The sequence below is a fragment of the Ambystoma mexicanum genome, chromosome 4q (assembly GCF_040938575.1).
Source record: "Ambystoma mexicanum isolate Mex_15411 chromosome 4q, UKY_AmexF1_1, whole genome shotgun sequence".
In the NCBI taxonomy this organism is placed as follows: domain Eukaryota; kingdom Metazoa; phylum Chordata; class Amphibia; order Caudata; family Ambystomatidae; genus Ambystoma; species Ambystoma mexicanum.
The window spans coordinates 964,994,473-965,012,598 of record NC_090928.1 but is presented as its reverse complement, the minus strand read 5'-3'; the positions used below and the strand labels follow the sequence as shown (position 1 = coordinate 965,012,598).

The following is an 18,126-nucleotide window of genomic DNA, read 5'->3' as shown; positions in this document are numbered from 1 at the left end:
ACTGGTTAGTGAACGAGCCAGGTCTCTTGAAGGCATAGAATGTCATATGAGCCGAGATCGACATCTCCTGGTATAGTGAGGTGACTATGGCCTCTCGTGTTCCATGAGCCCAGGGTGTAGGATTTCTTGTCGGGTAGCTCGCTGCTTTTGTCAATGGTGTTAGAGATGGAATCCTTGCGGCAAGCTAACCCTGGTCGTTGCTATTTGTCAACTTTTTTCGACCAGTTTGACATAAGCCATTTCCAGGGACCTTTCGGTTGACATATCTTTCGTTTGTTCCTGATGCCTGTCGCGTCTATTCATTAAGATCTCTGGGCGTTCACGATGAGATCCGGTGCGAGACCTGTTGCCCATCTGTTCTTCTTTGTTACGTTGATTGCGTTTTTCATTTGTGTACGCGTTGTCCAACCTATCAACGGGGTCTTTATCTCCTCGACCTTGATGGGCAAGGCGTCTGTGTGTCTCCTGCCTTTCATGGGTCTTATATCCTCGGGATTGATGGTATAGATCCTCTGTTCTAGATCTATAGTGATATTGACGTTTTGATGTTTCTGTCTTTCCGTATTCGGAGGGTTGGGTCCTTGTGTTCCTTTTGTATTCCATCAGGGAGAAGCCTAATTGGTCGAATTCATCATGGACTGCTTTGTCAATGTATTTGATGGCGTCTGTTTTCAGGTGAAGAAATGCTTTCACCTTTTTTTCTCTATGATACGGTTCTACAAGCACCAAGTCATCTGTTCTGATCTTTCTCAAGGTTTTCATTGTCTGTTATTTTGAGTATTGTTGGTCTATTTAAGATGAAGAAATGTTTCTCCACTTTCTTTTGTTCCAGCTTGAAGACTTGAATTTCTTCATTGGGATCCTTTCCACTTTCCTGGGTGGTGTTTTCGTGGGCTCCTTGAAGCGTCTCCTCTTTCACGCGAAGATCGTGGATTGGGAGGAGTTCTTCTTATGGTAGACTCATACGTCCGCCTCTTCCGCGATTGTCTGGGCGGTTGGTGAATCATAGAAAAATAGTGTTTTTAGCAGCAGGCAACATGGTGTCATAAGGGTGAAGAGAGCAGCAAGATCGAGAGGTCACGTGATACCCCTGAGAAAGACAATCGGGCATTAGTTAAGTATAACAATTTACAATGTAGCATTCAAATAACTTCAAGTATAAATTGTAACGTTGTTGGTGGTGAATTTGTTTTATCTGAATTACAAAGATGTAGTTTGCTTTTGAATGCATAATTAATGTATTTAAATTAAAATAAAAAGCCACATGTTATCATGCCTTGCTTGGGCATTGTGAAAAGTGGCAATGTTCCCTTTCAAGTTGGGCATGCCGTTTGCATGCCTCAAGTACAAATGGAAACTGAGATATACCCATTCCTCTGTGGTTGTGTTTAGGCAAGGACTATAATGAATGCACACAGGCTTTAGCATGGCCATTGGCATGGAAGATGTGGCCACATAGCCAAGCCCTCGTGCCATCTCCCCATCTTCACTTAATATGCAAGCAATTCTCGTTATGAGACATTTAGGAGCCACCTAACGCCCAAAAGAGAGGCGTTGCTAAGGGGGCTATAGCCCCTGGTCTTTTGGTTTGGTTGTAGCCCCGGATAGAATCTCAGGTGCTACAACCAAAAGGCTAGCTAGCCCCCAGTTCCGACATTAGCGTAGCTCCGGGTCTTTTCCAGACCTAGCAACACCCCTGGCCAAAAACAAAAAATATGTGCACAGGCTCTAGTAAGCAGCAGGCATTACATAATTTGCTGACAGGGCACAGTTGACTGCTGTGAGTTTACATACTAAAGACCACCCTCCCCTGAGATGATCCCTACTGTATAACTAGGTGATGGGGCCCATGCTCCCCTGGAGCTTAATTAATTGTGACTGTTACCTCTATTAATCCTACACGCACCCTCTGCTCCTCACCCTCAGCAATGTGAAACAGACTTTGACTTAAAGCACTATGCACGGATTGTACACAGCCACCATAACCAGAAGGCCCTAGATTATGGGGGAGGGTATTACTGTTGGCGGCAATGGAATACCTCCGCCAAATCGGAAGAGAGGCAATCAAGACTAATCATACTATGTAATTGTAGGTACTCAGTATGAAATACAAGGTACCATGATTGCGCACGAACATTAGAGCACTTCGAGTATGGCATAGTTTACCATGCAGCCTGTAGAAAATCACATTGTATTTTCAGTTGGTTTGCTCAGTGTATTCCCAGAGACCGTGGCCTGCACATTGCATGTTATCGCTCCCAAGTATTTCCCAGTTGTGGTATGAATACACATATCAGCACTTGATCAGATAATGTTTTTATTTTTTTATTTTTTTAATTATTTTAAACAACACATCAAACTTAACCAACATACAGGACATTTCCATAAATAAAATCTGACCCGGAAGCCTGGGCTGAGTTTTGTAAGGTCCTGTTTGACAAAATCGCTATGGAAGGTATCACCCCTGTGTCATGGAAAAAAGCCATTGTTGTCCCAATATTCAAAAAGGGCAATCGATCAAACCCAATGGATTATAGGCCTATTGCCTTGTTAGATGTATTGGGTAAGGTTTATGCAACACAACTCCAGCATAAACTGATGGATTGGCTAGTCTCAACCAATCATAATGACGCCAGACAAAGTGGATTTGTGAAGGGTATTGGTTATTGCCTAAACTTAATACTCATTAACTTAATAAAAATGGACATGATCATGAAAAAATCGAGTGTATCTTGCATTTGTTGACCTGTCTCATGCTTTTGATAGCATAGACAAATTCTTTGGACAAAATTAAAAAGCTGGAATTGTCCAAATGGCCTGTTACATGCCATCAAGGATTTGCATACCAATACTAAAATCTATATTCGGTTGGACGCAAGTGGCACTCTATCGGAACCCATTTGTACCTACTGTGGAGTCAAACAAGGGTGTCCTCTAGCGGCAATAATATTCAATGCTTTCATCTCTGACATTGGTGATGCACTTGGAAAAGCAAAAGGATTTGACCCGAAAATAATGGACACTGCTTTAAATGGGATCCTATATGCTGATGACCTAGTCCTAATGGACCGTACTCCCATTGGACTACAACGGAAACTACATGTGTTGGAACAATACGTCCAAGCTAACGGTTTACAGATAAATCCAAGTAAATCTGTCATTTTAACATTACAAAATCTGACTAAAGGAAAATCCAAGAAATTCAACTGGTGCCTTGACGGCGAAATACTCCAACAGGTAAAACAGGCAAAATACCTGGGTATGTGGTTAAATTCCAACATAAATGATCATACTTGGGTGGAGAAAACAAAATCAAAATGTCGTCAATTAAGCGCCCAAGTGATAGCCCTAGACATAAAATATGGCAAGTTCTCACTGGTTCCAACTTTAAAGTTTTACAAACAAAAAGCGGTGCCTGTGATAATCTATGGTGCCAAAACTGCGTTTGGATGCCCTGCAAGTTTGTGGGATAATCTTGAAAACATCTTTTGGGGCAGAATTCTGAAAGTTGGTAGAGGATTGCCGGCAGTTGTATTAAAATACGAATTGGGGCTGATTTCAATAAATGCAAAAGTTACATGGAACACACTGTCAATCTTTCGCAAGATAATCCTGCCAAATGGTGCACCGCAAATGAAAATTCTACATAATTTGGCTGACAAACAATCAAATACAATTTTTTGCAGCCTGGATAAATCAATGTCGTCAAATCCTAACGGATATAAAAAGTGATGTAATCACTTTGATGGAAAACCCAGATGCTGTAAAAAAAAAGTTATGGGAAATCGATTGGATCAGCACCTGCACAGACCGAGCCAAATATTCGCTCATGAAGAACGTTCCCCCAGAAGGAAAAGCCTACAATTCAATCTATAAATATCTCGAAAAATGTCCGGACAAACAGAAGAGAATCCTGCTTATGAAATTCAGGCTAAATCAATTTAAGACAAAAGAGGTAATTAGACGATGGACCAAATATGAGAAGCTGAACCAGAACTGTAGATTCTGTGACCATTTTGAAGAGAATATCAAACATCTGGTTTTAACTTGTGAAGCTTTCTCCACGAGAAGAATGACACTGTTTAATACAATTGTGGCAAATAAACCTCTTCATACCATGGAAGAATGGTGGGTGCAATGTTTTACAGAGGTCAATAACAAACTAAGATACGCCTTGACATTTCTCCTTAAAAACATTGAAGATGGTCTAGCCAAATCACATGAAAAAATGGACTTAAATACTGGCTAGTGATTTGTGATGTATTTTGCCTAATTCAGTGTTTATTTCTTTTATTACTTTTATTATTTTAATTGTTTATATTGTTTATATTCCTTATTTTGGGACATTCTGTCTTCTTTTGCCTATTGGTCAATTATGATATTTTTTTTAATATATCAATAATTAAATGTGATGTCATTTTCTTTAAAGGTTTTTTTATAAACCAATAAAAAGAAAATAAAAAAAAATACACATCTTGTCTTTACATTTGCATGTTACGATTTGCAGTCAACCCCCCTCCCGCCCCTTAACTTGAGCTCCTACTCCAATGCCTTAAAGTTTGTTACTTAGGGTTCATCTCCTTTACTGTTTTCAGGCGTATCATCTTCACTGGTTTCGACCTGGGAAAGTCATGACCTCATAGCTACCATTTGCCTCCATGCTATCATGGTCCCGCTTCCTAATCCCCTCCCCTGCTGACTGCTTCGTACCATGCCATCGTCTCGGCCTCTGCCGACTTCAGGAGGTCGTTCCACCACACCTCTAATCTGGGTCTTTGGGCTGCTTTCCACCCCATGGCGATTATCTGTTTGGCCAGGATGTAGGCCAGGTCTTCCAGTTTACTAATATGTTTTAAGTTACGTGGTCTAGTGAAGCCCCCCAGCATGCATGCCCATACTGACTCCACTCCAACTTGATCCCCTTTTGGGACAGGCGTTGTTTAACCTCCTCCCAGAACCTTCCCACCTCCGGGCACGCCCAGAACATGTGAATCATCCCGGCTTCCACCTCCCCACACTTGGGGCATTTCTGTGTCACTGAGTTTCCAAACCTAGCGATTTTAATGGGGGTCATGTATGCCCTGTCGGTAATATATAACTGGATCTTCTGTAGCCGCGCACTCCGGGACACCTTCTTGTGGTACCTCTGGGCTCTTTCCCATTGCTCATCCTGCATAGGTTCTCCCACCTCCTCCTCCCAATCCCGCCTCAGTTGATCAGAGAATGTTTCACTGAGAACCTTTACTTAAAATAATAGATGACTCCAATAAACCCATGCTTACTATGGTAGCCGCCTTGCCCTCTGCCCGTCTCCAATGCGTAGAACTAATAAGCCGCGTCTTTTACTTGCTATCATTCATGCTGAACTCTATATTGAAAAGGTATCACCCACACCACACAAGACATGGGTAATGCCACACCCGAGTCCTAGCCCACACACCTGTCATTCCATGTGCTACTGATCTCACTGCCTACCTCAGTGCAATTTAGCTGCAGCATGTTAAGCCCAGCTTGTACCTCCCAAGTCACCACATACAGGCAACCTTTCATCCAAGGCACCATTCCCCCAAATACTAGACTCTATTCCGATTGGATACACAATCTCTCTTTCTCTTTTCACCCCCCCTACCCCTTAGGATTTTTCCCTACCAGTCTATGGACCCTGGTCCCCTGACTGCACCCCAGCTCCAACTCTACTGGTTTCATCTCCTACCGCGCAGCACGCCTTCTAGTCCTTGTCCCTCTTGGCTTGGCCAATGCAGTTTCTTAGTGTGGACCTCTGTCCACTGCCACCACCTTCCTTCGCATGTGGCCCTCACCTGACCATACTTAGCCTGTTTTCTGTCACCACCTCTGTGCATTCTTCTTTCAATCATCCAACTCCTTCCTCCAAATTCCTTCTTTCCGGTCTTCATACTTCTTCTATCAGGCTGTCTCTACAGGACTCCACATGGCCAATCCTTTTGACATCTCCTTTGTGCTAGTTCCAGGTACCTTTCTGTCTCTGGTTGGGACAGTTAGGGTTTTGGGGTGGTTTAATTGAGGATTGGATGGTATGGCTCTGCAGCTGTTACTTTGAATTTGGGCAGCTATGTTGTGGCAGGCAGCCAACGGATTCCTCCATGGTTCACTCCAGCTGCTGTGTGGGCCACAGGCCTTCCATGAACTCTGTGGGTGTTCGCAGCTCCCTCTTTTCTACTTGCCGTGGTGGGCTCGCACATGATGCCCAATTTGCCGATAGTTACGTGCATGTCTTTCTCCCCTTTTCTGAACTAGCGAGGCTTACGAACTGTGATCTTGGGTATTGAAAGCCTTCTTGTGGCCATTCATTGAGGGTATGTGGGTGGCCTGAATACAGAGGTTAAAATAAAATGGAGGACCTGGGGGAACCCCCCCCCAACCCTACTCCTGGTCAGCATCACAATACAGGTTCCCCCCTCCCCCCCCCCCCCTTCCCTCCCAGGCTCCAGCATCCCCCTCGCCACATTTCCCAGCCACAGGAATAGTACGTCATCACAGAGGGCAAAACAGTACGTTGGCTGTGCCTGATATAATGGGGCACTTTTACTCTTTTTACTGTGATGGAAGATCATCAGAAAACACGTCTGACAGAATAGTTCAATCTTTTATTAACTCTCAAGATGGGTGTAAGTATCGCTATAGGATCTACAGGGCAAAACTAGAAATGAGGATTACTATATTCACAATGCATTGATCAACTCAATGTGCCTTGTGTATTACAGTTAGTCTTGCAAGACAAACTGGTAGCATCCTAGCGTTAACCAATTCCCAACCCTAATCCGCCCGCCCTCCAAGACTGCTCTTTATGAGTAGAGTCGCTCAACCTCAAGGCTTGGTCAGACTATTAACTGGCCTTCTGGCACACTATTCCTGCCTTCGCCAGAACAACTATAGCAAGTGTCTCAAGAGATTAGTCCATACAATGTCACATGGGGGGCCTTTTCCGGGTCACTATGGCGGTGCATACTTCCGGCCACATCGTCTTCAGGCGAAGGTTGTAGGGCCTCTGCCCCATGCCAAGTTCCGGCACAAATGAACAGTCCTCTCGTTGGGTCCAGTTCAGGCCGGCATGATCCACTGGAGTCACCTGAGTCAGGCCAAATGTTCATAGTCAGCGAATTGAGAGCACATGTACAATCCAGATGATGGCAACCAGTAATGCCTGGTGCTAGTGGGTACAGGGGGCGCCCTAAAAAATGACTGCTTTGGGTTAAGCACAAATAACAAACACTAAGGGTATGGTTACAAGGGCGATGACCTGATGGGGCAAAAGCTTTCTCTTATTTTTCCCACTATATAAATCCCCCTGATCCCGCACCTTCATTTCGCAATCTTCCCTGCCCCCTTGATTGGTATGTCACTTTATGGTTCATTTATTTTCTACTCTACTGGGGGGGTTGTGCGTTTTCAAACCCTAAAAAAACTTAACTATAGTATTACTGCACTGCCTAGGTTTTCTTAATCAGAACACCGTTCCAGGGATGTTGTGCCCTGCTCGCTTCCTGAAACCCTTAACGACAGGTATCTCTCCCTTTGCACAGGGTCTGTCAGGCTTGGACATTTTTGCCCACTAGCCACGTCACCCACCTGGGCAATCAGCTCATATTGATGACCCACTCCTTGCTTAGTTTTTGTCCGACTGTGATATGGTCACTCTGCAATCACGATTTGACCTCTCATGTCAGCAATCTGCTCTTCTCACAGGCCCTGTAATTTCACCCTCTGACAAGATCGCCGCCCTCTTCTAGGCCAGTAGTTGCTTTTCTTGTGATTCCAGGTCTTGGCCAAACCCCGGTTTAGCTGCTGGCAAAGTTGGTGAAGGGTCCAGTCTGAGCCTTGCTTGCAGAGCTCCTGGTCTGCATCTTTTCTTGGTTCTGTTGCCCTTCAGCTTGTGCTCCTTCTCTCCTATCTTTGACTGCTACTACAACGTGTTGTACTTTGTTTTATAATGGTCTTGATTAGTGTGCTTGTTCAGTCAAGATTGTGATTTGTTATCATGCGTCTAAATTACTTAAATGATCCCTTGCCTATTTGTGAAGAGGAAAATTGGATCCTTTTTTTGAGCTTTAAAGTCCTCGCATTGTTCAAGTTGGGGGTTCTGCAACATATCCGTGTTCCTGCTACTTCGTCCTGAATAGCCTACTTATCAAATGTTCATTCTCTGCTTTAATTTATAGTGGGATTGTTTATTCCCTGTAGGTGCTTTCCCCTTCTAGTTTAGTGCTTCTCACCTCTTCCTGCTGCTGGCGGTTTCCCTGTGAGTAATTAGATGGCCTCAGAAGGGTCCCCTTATGCAGGCTACCACTGCCATCAATTGGAATGTCCCTGTGCCCTCAATGGAATCTAACTGGAGGGTGATAAGTTGAGATGTAGTTTTCAATTGAGCGAAACCAAAAAAGATCGATTTAGAAAGACTGATTAAAATCTATAATTCGGTCTTTCTAAATCGATCCTAAAACCCCATTCACCCACCTGAAACGCCCCCTTCCGCCCTCCCCACCCGCACTTATCTTGCTCTATGTAACACGGTCCTCCCACGGTACATGGCCATCTTGGGTATGACAGCTGCTCCCTGCGACACACGAGTGCGCGCAGCAGCTGACAGGCGAGGGACGTTGTGGAACTAAGTTAAGTGTTTTGCTTTGGTAGGTGCATGTGTGTGTACAAGTATGCGAGGGAGAGGTGTGTGAACTTTTGTAGTGGGAATGGGAGGGGGCAGGGGTGATGGCTAAAATGTAGTGAATGTTGTAATTGTATGACGGGAAAGTGTGGTCCTGAGCACGGAGTCCGAGGGTAACTCCCCAATCAACAAAACAACCAAGGTCACAGTGAAGGTTGGGGCCAAATACGTGATATTTCAGCATTTTGGAGGCGACGCCAAAACAACCAAAATAGATAGGTGATCGACCTTCGAAATGCAGAAATATCACATAGAACCAACTGGAGGGGACCTAACATCTAAAAATACCTACGATGTCTGTTCTAGGATCGTTCAGTACATGATGTGGATTCAGGTTATTACTCAGTTTTTTGAATAGCCATTGGCACCTCATGACAACAGAATATCTTTTTCAAAACAGATTTACACAATCGGGACATATTTTATCAGTCCCGGGTTCACAAAAGCCATGAAATAGTTTCTTATGGTTTGTCTTAAGAGTGCACCCTAGAGAAGACTCCTCTAAATTGGGAATTTAGTCAAAACAGGTTACATGTCTGTGTTAATTACAGTCTAGGAAACCAAATCCTAGCTATTCATACAATAAAAGGTTTCTGTGTATTTGTTGTTTATACTTCTGAATTGATTTTTGCCCAAAAACTGTATGATTTATTATAGATTATATACATTGTGTTCATCCTAGACCAACAATGTTGTAGTTTTTTATGGGCCAGAGAATGATGTGTATGTGATCTGAAAGAACATATTAACTGAATAAGATTTGTTGTTCCAAAATTTCTACTGTTTTAGATCGTTGTTTGGTAATTTACACAACTTGTATACATGAAAACATTCTACCATTTGTGATATTTAATTTGAACAGCTACGTTGGATTTGATTTACACATGTGCGCCAAAGAGTTGCACCTTAAAGGCCGAATAGGTGCTTCTAGTACCAAAAATAGCATAACGGTTCACCTTTTAAAATATGAATATTCTGGGAGTAAGCCATCAATTAAACCCGATACGATGAACGCCAATACCTCGGAAACCTCTTCCACCATCTTGTAATCAGGATGAAGGGGTGGGTTGGCTTCACAGCAGGTCCCAGAGTTTTCCCTCTTAATCAACGCTATACCAGACCGCAAGGTATTTTCATTGTTACCCCGCTCACCTGTAGTGCTGCATGCGCAAGTCTGTAAACCAGCGATGACAGCAAAGTTGTCTTAACATATCCATGTTACTAAAGCTATTGCCTGTAAACTAAACTGCTGGGGCTACCAGGTGGTTTGAAAGGGGGCCTAATTTTAGCCTTTAAGTAATCTCTACTTTTCATCCACTTTTAGGGACAATGGGCACAATTGACTGAGACCGTGGGGGTAAAGTGGCAGACGCTCTTGGAAAACGTCTTCCACGTAGCACACCGCTTAACTAATTGTCACAATATCGACAGATCGTTTCCTTTCAAAGTAACGGGGGATAACTATTCCAAGACCTTTTTTTGGTCCAAACCTGTACTTCTATAAATGCATCCCAGAAGTCGCTTCTTTCCCTTGTGACCTATGTCTGTTTTGTTCTTTGACTTGCGCCCTCTTTGCCATTTTCCACTTATAGACCTGTTCAGATCTGGAGCATGGTATTTGGCCCCTAAAAATTCACTGATCAAGAACTTACATTTGGTGATGGTTGTTAAACGGTGTATTCTTCTATTTTGTTTACCAGAATAATTCTGTACATAGTTTGCGCTCCTCCTCTTTGAGGTCTTATTCCAACATGATATTTCCCTTTTTCCTTTTTGCGCCACTGACCATGGTCTGGTTTACACCCTGGGTGAGGGTCACAGTTCACCCATATGGATAAGGATAGAGTGCCTTAAGACCACTATAGGGGCGATGTGCATAGTGAGCTAACTGCTCGCCCCTGATATCTGTACGCTGCTTACAGTGGCAGTTTCGAATCCTGGCGGGGTCAACTCAGCCTTTCATCTTTCCGAGGTCGTTAAATTGAGTTCCACTCTTTGGGATAATAATGTCTTCTGTTATTTCAATGCGTTGAGACTTATGGGTGTGTAGCGCTATATAATAAATGAATTATTGCTATGTTTTTCTGTGGGCAGTCAAAGGGGAACACCTTGCTTCCTAAGGGCATACCCTCTCTCTGTCCTTTGCAAGTCTACCCTTACAGTCTCTCCTTCAAATTGTTGGTGATATGTGTATAGTAATTGGTGTTATTACACCGTATTGATATATTCGCTGGTCGTGCAGCACTCCTCGGCTTTACTGCTAGGTTCACAATATACAAAACCGAGCACATACCTCCTGAGTCCTCTGTGGTCAGCCTGCAGAAAATTGGTACGAATCTCAGCAGTTGCTAATCCTTCTGAGGGTGATAAATTGAGGGTTTTTATAGTGGATAATGGAAGCCCCTATTACAGTGCTAAGATGCAGGTGAACCTAGCATTGAAGCACTCTATAAAAACATGTTATTGTTACTGCTGTTATCCCTAAGCGCATGTTTACGCAGACCTTCAAAGTGAGGAGACCAACCTCACTAAGATTCCTACCACCCCCAGTTTTGATATGCAGCCCCATTAAATAATGGCCTTCAATAGGGCCACCTCCGTCTTCCCTCACTGCTTTTGTTAAAAAGATTTAATCTGATTCAATCCACCTCCCAAAGCCTTCTCATCTGAGATTTGTTTGGAGGTAAGATAGCTCACTGCACTCTGTGATGAGGCCCCATCCCCTGCCTGACTACGGATATTGCAAGGGAGATCCCTCGGGGTTCCATGTGCCACCCTGAGACAGTGGCTGTTGGGCCCATTGGCATCATGGGGAGGACCCCTTGTCACCCTACCCTTAACCCGGGGTATATGGCAGACGGTCACGTTGCCTCACTGTATGCCAGTTCTTTGCCTGCTTCCCCACTGGCCTTTGGCCCATCAGGGCAGACAACCCTGGCAGCTTGAACATTAACCTAAACAATTGAAATAATCTGCAGGCTAGTGCAAACATCAGCAGGAACGGGTGTAAGAACGCAGAGTTGAACCCAAGGAGGAGGATGATGTAACAGCTGGAGGGGGTGGTGAGAAGGACGTTTCTGGCAGGGTAGGGTGGCCATAGGCAGCAGCAGAAGGTGGGAGGAGGAACGGGACATGAAGTTTAAAGGCAGATCGCAGAAGCTAAGGGAAAGGAGGTCCAGGAGTGGAACCTTGTATGTGGCGATTATGCCTGGGGTCCAGTGGTGGAAACGCCAGACTACAATTCCAAGCCTTCGAGAAACTCTGTTACCTAGAACTGCTGGCGGTAAAACAGCAGCACATCAAGAGAGGGAACTTCCAGAAGCAGATTACAGCCTGAATTTATGGAGTAGACTTAGTGTTAGATAGCTGTGGTTCTGGGACCCAAGAAAGCCCACATCTAGCTACCCTGCAAGGATTGCCACCACCCTGATGCAAGAGGATCTGGCACCCTACACTGAGGGATTTGGTTTGGCTGTCACTCAGACCTTTCAGTTTGCCATTAAACATAGTGTGTGGCTTCTGGTCTTTGCATCGAAAATGATACGTTGAAACTACAATCCATCGAAAAAAATCCAACGAAATGCTATCTTTAGAGTTAAAATTACATATCCAACTTGTCCATCTAAAATAAGAATTGACACGTTTTGATGGATATGCACTTTTAAATGTTAAAGATAGCATTTCGATGCATTATTTTGCACGTTATATAACATTATATGGAGCTGTCCAGTCCTTACATCTTGTGTATTTTGGCACTGGCCAGCTCCATGTAACGTTTTAGTGCTTATTGTCTATTGAGGGTGGGGGGATCCCCCCAACCCTAAACCTAGCCCTAATCCTAGCCACAACCTTAACCCGTAATATAACCCTAAAACTAATCCTAACCCTAACCCAACCCTTAATGTAACCCTTAATCTAAATGTATTTTTATATATATGTCTAGTAATATGCAGTTGTACTTTTCTTTTCACTAGGTATCAGAAATAAAATGTTTCTGACTACAGTACTTCTTCGAAAGGGAATCCCTGGAAAACAGTGGATTGGCAAATACAGACGCCCAAGACCGGTTACCTGGCAGATGCAGCGTGCAATGATCAAAAGGCTAGAAATTGAAGCCGAAAATGAATATTGGATAAGTCGGCCATACATGACGAAGGAGCAGGAACGCGGACATGCTGCAGAACGCCAACGTGAACGATGGGAGGCCTTTAAAGCTGAAAAGAGTGTATCAACTTTTCCCCCTCACAAATATGCTGCGGATCATTTAAACCATTTAAACATATGTAAAAAGTGGACTGCAGCCTAATTCTTGTACACTTAGTTCCTTTACCACTGATGAAGGTCACAATATGTAAAAAGCTTTGGTTGTTACCTTCTTTTGAAAGTAATCTGGAGAGGGAGCCTTTTTCTTTAATTGTCAGACTAGCTCTTCAGTGAACAGAGGTATGATTTCACCCTTTGAAAGCATTTGATAAACGTGTGCTTAAGGTTCTCAATTATGGGTGTGTGCTTCATAACTATAAACAATTCAGAATTTGTGAGTATTGAGTCTGAGAGAGAAATGTATTTTACCCTATTGCTGGTATTAAAGTACAATGAAATAGAAAAAATAAAAACACATGTATCATTTTTGAAACAGAAAGGAAGCTACCGCCTATGGAACCAGCCTGTAGAAAATTTCCCTGGGATGCACTGTGGTTGCAGTTGGCTACAGTTCATTTCTGACCGCATACCTTTGCCTCTGTTTAAGGTTTGTTATGGTACATGTGATGGGGAGGAATGATTACAATTAACTTTTTTTTAACCCTTTATGGGATCTTCATTAAAAGACCTACCAATTTAATGGAATAGTGAGCCATAGCCTTTAGACGTGGTGGCTAAATTGTCTGATAAGAAAAAGAGACCAAATGCCATCTTCGATGCCCTAAGCTAAATGGAGGGGATGGAGGCTCCTCAGAATAAATTAAGCACATTCTGCAGAGAGGCCTGACGCAATTGGGAATCTTGCAAGAATTTCCCTCACGTCACTATTTATTTTGGTGTCTTGAGACCTATGATATAGCTACATAGATTACAAAGGTTTGGGGGTTTTCTGAATCATTTTGGTCTTGTGCAGTCATTTCCTTGCTGCTCTTAACATCTAATCGATTAGGAACATCTAAACGATTAGGAAAGAAGGCAGTTGGAATATTGGGCCTCCACAACCTCCAACTCAGAGCTGGAGGTAAACCTTCGACCTTTCCACCAAATTTCAGCGTAATTGCAGCCAGCTTAATTACCGCAAGAGTACTTCTGCCAAAATCTTCTATGGACTCCAACTAAATGGGGACTAACACTACTGTAATCCGGCAGGAATTCCACCAGACCAAGTGGCGGTAACAGTATTAAAGTTTGGTGGTATTTTTGCAGATGTACTGGCAAGATGCCACACACTCTTAACGAGCCCTGTAGTCTTTCTTTTTTTTTTTTTTACATGCGCATCGGAAACTATCTGAGGGGCAAAAGAGGGAGGCACGTCTATAAGAAATGGAATGCATGAGGTCAACCTAGACTGTGAAGTCTTGCATACCAAAATTACTCCCAATTATAAGTGTTCATTTTATTTTGAATTGTAGACCCCCGTCAGAGATGCCTACTAACGATCATATTGTTCAGCTACTTTCCCCACTCCAAAAACCAAATTGCTCTATGATCATGTTGGGTGATCTGAACCGCTAGAAGGGGGATCCTAGAGATAAACTTGCCATAGACCTCTAACGGTCACTAAAGAACATAGCATATAAAGGGTCACACACACTAGACTGGCTCGCCATAAGGAACATGAAGGTGATTGACGTGACCACTGCTCCATGTGTATGGTCGGATAATTTATTCATCACCTTTAAGGCAGAACCTCTATCTCCCCACCTGTGCAAACATGCTACTTCCCTCCAGGTTCGTATTAGGAATTTCCAAAGGATTAGTCCTTGCAAACTGTTGATTCCTTGGCTGAGCTATAACACTCACTTATTGGCCTTCCTGAATAGTACTGCCCTGCTCACATAAAACGGTTCAAGATCGTCCTAACCACCAGAGCTAATTTAATCCTGACCTCACCCTGCTGAAGCAGTTAGAGGTACGCAGAGCGTAATTGGCTCAAAGTAAAATCACAGCCAAGCAAAGAAGCTTGGAAATGTATTGAGAAGGATTACGGAGACCAAGAAAAACTATTTTAATGAACAAATTACCAGTGCTGGAAACGAAACCAAAGAACTGTTTAAACTTTAAAAGCTGGGGAAAACCCAATGCCCTGAATTGACGACTGTACGCGGATCCAGAATGCCTTTGTGGGCAAAATTGCTACCGCATGTGCTAAAACCAGTATAGATTGGGACAAACAGACTTTGCTGGAATTTTATGTTCCCACTGGGACCGAGCAATGTCAAGCCCCCCAGCCTCTCTTCAAATTTAGTCCAGTATCCAATCTTGATGTTGTTGGCTCGTTAAAGGATATGCATCCAACCAACTGCCCCGGACATACTTTCCCCTCCAATCATAATGGAGAATAATTAAATGTTTGCACCTTTTCTCTAGGAGATTCATAAACGCCTTTTTTAATGCAGGGTGCTATTCCTCCTAGTATTAAGAATGTAGTGGTGAACCCCATTTAAAAAAAAAAAAAAAAGTTTTGGTCCCTAAGGATCCCTCCAATATCAGGCCCATTACTAACACTTCGTTTCTTTTGAAAATCATTAATAAAATGGACACCTCAACTGCAACAGTTTATGGATGATATGGGTCTTCTCTATAAGAAATAGTCTGGTTTCCATAGTAGTAATGGAATGGAGAGTGCCCTCTTGAATTTGCCTACTCCTATCTAGGCGGCATTGGAAAGAAGTGGGTCAGAGCTGCTGATCCTGTTGGATTTATTTATCAGCTTTCAAACTACTTGATCTTGAAAGGTTGCCCAATGCGCTGGCTCGTACTTGGCATTGTTAAGAAAATGCTGTTAAATGGATGATTCCTTTCTTTCTGGTCGGAATTCGGGGGTGTGTGCTGGGGAGATGCCTCAACTGAGCCTGTCAAGATTTCTTGTGGGGGGTACCGCAGGGGGCATGTGTTTTTGCCTCCATCTCTATTCAACATCTACATTAAGCCTTTGTGTTGAACTGGAAAGCCTCCGGATAAATGTTTGTAATTATGCTGATGACTTCCATCTAACCATGGAGCTCAGTGGACATTTAGAGACAGATCAAGAAAACCTAAACAACATCTATACGTTTATTGAAGACTGGATGTCCACAATTTGACTTTGCTTAAATGCCACCAAAACTGAACTAATGGTCTATGGGTCGAAACATGGCAGAGAAGTGCTGGTGCGGCCTATAAGAGTTTTGATGTAGATGGTGGTTGTATCACCCGGGTGGATGTATTTAAAAACTCGGGGCATTTACATGGAAGCATCATTTAATGCTGATGCCCATATGAAATATGTGGTCAAGAACTCTATTATCTAAGGGTCTTGAGACAGATGTGCCCCCTCTTCCACCCAACCCCCCCCCGGTTACCCAAAAGAAAACGTGAAAAGCTGGTCCAAGCAATTGCCCTACCTGGCTTGATTACTGCATATCCTTGCTTGGAGGGTTAAGCAAGGAATGCCTGGGTAGGTTACAGAGGATCCAGAACGCAGTTCGATTGGTGTGTAACATTGCCCAGCAAGAACAAGTGTCTGGGTCTAGGAAAGAACTTCAATGGCTCCCAGTTGTGGAGAGAGTGCAGTTTAAGATACTCGCCCTAGGACATAAACGTTTGTTTGTAAATACACCCTCCTATTTAAAGGCGAAATTGGAAATGTATAAACCGGCCCATATTTTCCAGTCCTCCGATACTAAGCCACTCTATCCCACGGTTCAAGAGAACCAGAGGGATTGGGTGCTCCCTTTCAGTTTTGATGGCTCGGGGATGGAATAAGCTCCCCAGAAACATGCAAACTGAAAGGAATCATCTTGTATTCAGGAAAAGTTTGAAAACCTTGCCACTGGCTTTTGGTGCTTAATAGTGTGCAGCAAAGTAAAAATGGCTACTTTCTGAAAGAGCGCTGGAACGACCCTTGCAAAATCCGATTTGCCTATCTGTCTCAAGATGAAATGTTCATACTCCTACGTCCCGTTCCCTTTCCTCCATACATATGGGACATTCCTCCGTCCTGTGGGACGGGACCGGAGCACTTTGTAAAAAGCATCCAAAAATTAGCAAATATGTTGTCCGTCCTCTTTCTTGCGCCCATCTCGGCTCCGCCCCGCCCATCAGTCCTTTTCTCCGCTCGTTCGGGACTGGACGCACTGAAGATTTTCTTCCCTTTTTTCCTCTCTTGCTCTCGCTAGCGATCGTGTACTAGTCTGTCTATGTCATTCAAACTAGACTTTCCAGATTGTTCATCGTGTCACCGACGCTACGTGAGGGCGGACCCCCATCCTCTTTGTCTCGAGTGTTTGGGTCCGGATCACCATTGGGACTCCCGTTTTTACTGTGATTCCCTTTCGGTCCGGGCACTTCGTCGGTGGGAGGAGGTGTTTCAACGGATGACTCCTTCGCATTTTCAAGCGTTTATCGACGAAAAGAAGAAGCGCCTGGTGAGTTCTTTACTTTTCAGAGCTCCCCGGCTGGGAGACACCTTCCCAGGGTTCTTCCCGAGCCGGGAGGAGCGGGGATTGCCCCAAGGTGCCTTCTGGGCCTAATAATTGTACCAGAGTTTTCTCCGAGTGTCTCCGTAAGGGGCCTGCGGATACCGGAGTACACTCCGAGGCCCCTCCTGTGGGGGCTGCTTGTAGACCCAGTTCTACTGAGTCGTGGGGTACCGGAGCTTGCTCTGAGGCCTCTTTATCGGCTTCCTTCAAAAATAAAACCGGGGAACGCCACATGGTCTTGGTTGTGCTTGGTGTTACCGAACGGATGTTCGAGGCCCGCGCTAGTAAGGCTGTTACCGGACCTGGGTCCGAGGTCCCTCGTACAGAGGCTAAGGTTACCAACATTTCTGAGAGGCCTGGTTAGGCCTTATCGGTGAAAGTCTCTTCTGACCATTCCCGCTCTTGTGGCGACGCCAGAACTGTTGAGGGGGCAAAGAAGGAAAGTTCTTCCTTTACCGGCAGCGCCAAGGTCCTTCCTGGGAAGTCTAATTTGGCTACTGGTATGTCGCAGAAACATTCCAGGCCTCATAGTACCGGCTCAGCCAAGGTTCCTTATATTAAGGCTAAAGTTAAGACCCCTGATCCATCGACGGGGACCCCTGCCTCACTTCCTCACATGCCGCAGTTCCCCTCAGGTGATGACAAAATGGCGGCCGTTCCCGCCACGACCATGGTTGCCATTTTGGGTGCTACCCCTACAACTACGCCATCTGCCTCAGGTGTAGGGCTTGCTTCTGAGGGTGAACATAGAATTCCTTG

The 18,126-nt window shown here is 44.1% G+C and overlaps 1 long non-coding RNA gene across 1 annotated transcript in view; it reads left to right on the top strand.

Moving 5' to 3' along the window:
• LOC138468101 (uncharacterized) overlaps positions 1–13,317 on the top strand; it is a 55,548-nt gene extending 42,231 nt beyond the window's left edge. Inside the window, exon 3 of the long non-coding RNA XR_011268203.1 lies at positions 12,676–13,317. This is a non-coding gene — a long non-coding RNA (uncharacterized lncRNA). The remainder of the gene's footprint in view (positions 1–12,675) is intronic.
• Positions 13,318–18,126: the final 4,809 nt, after the last annotated feature.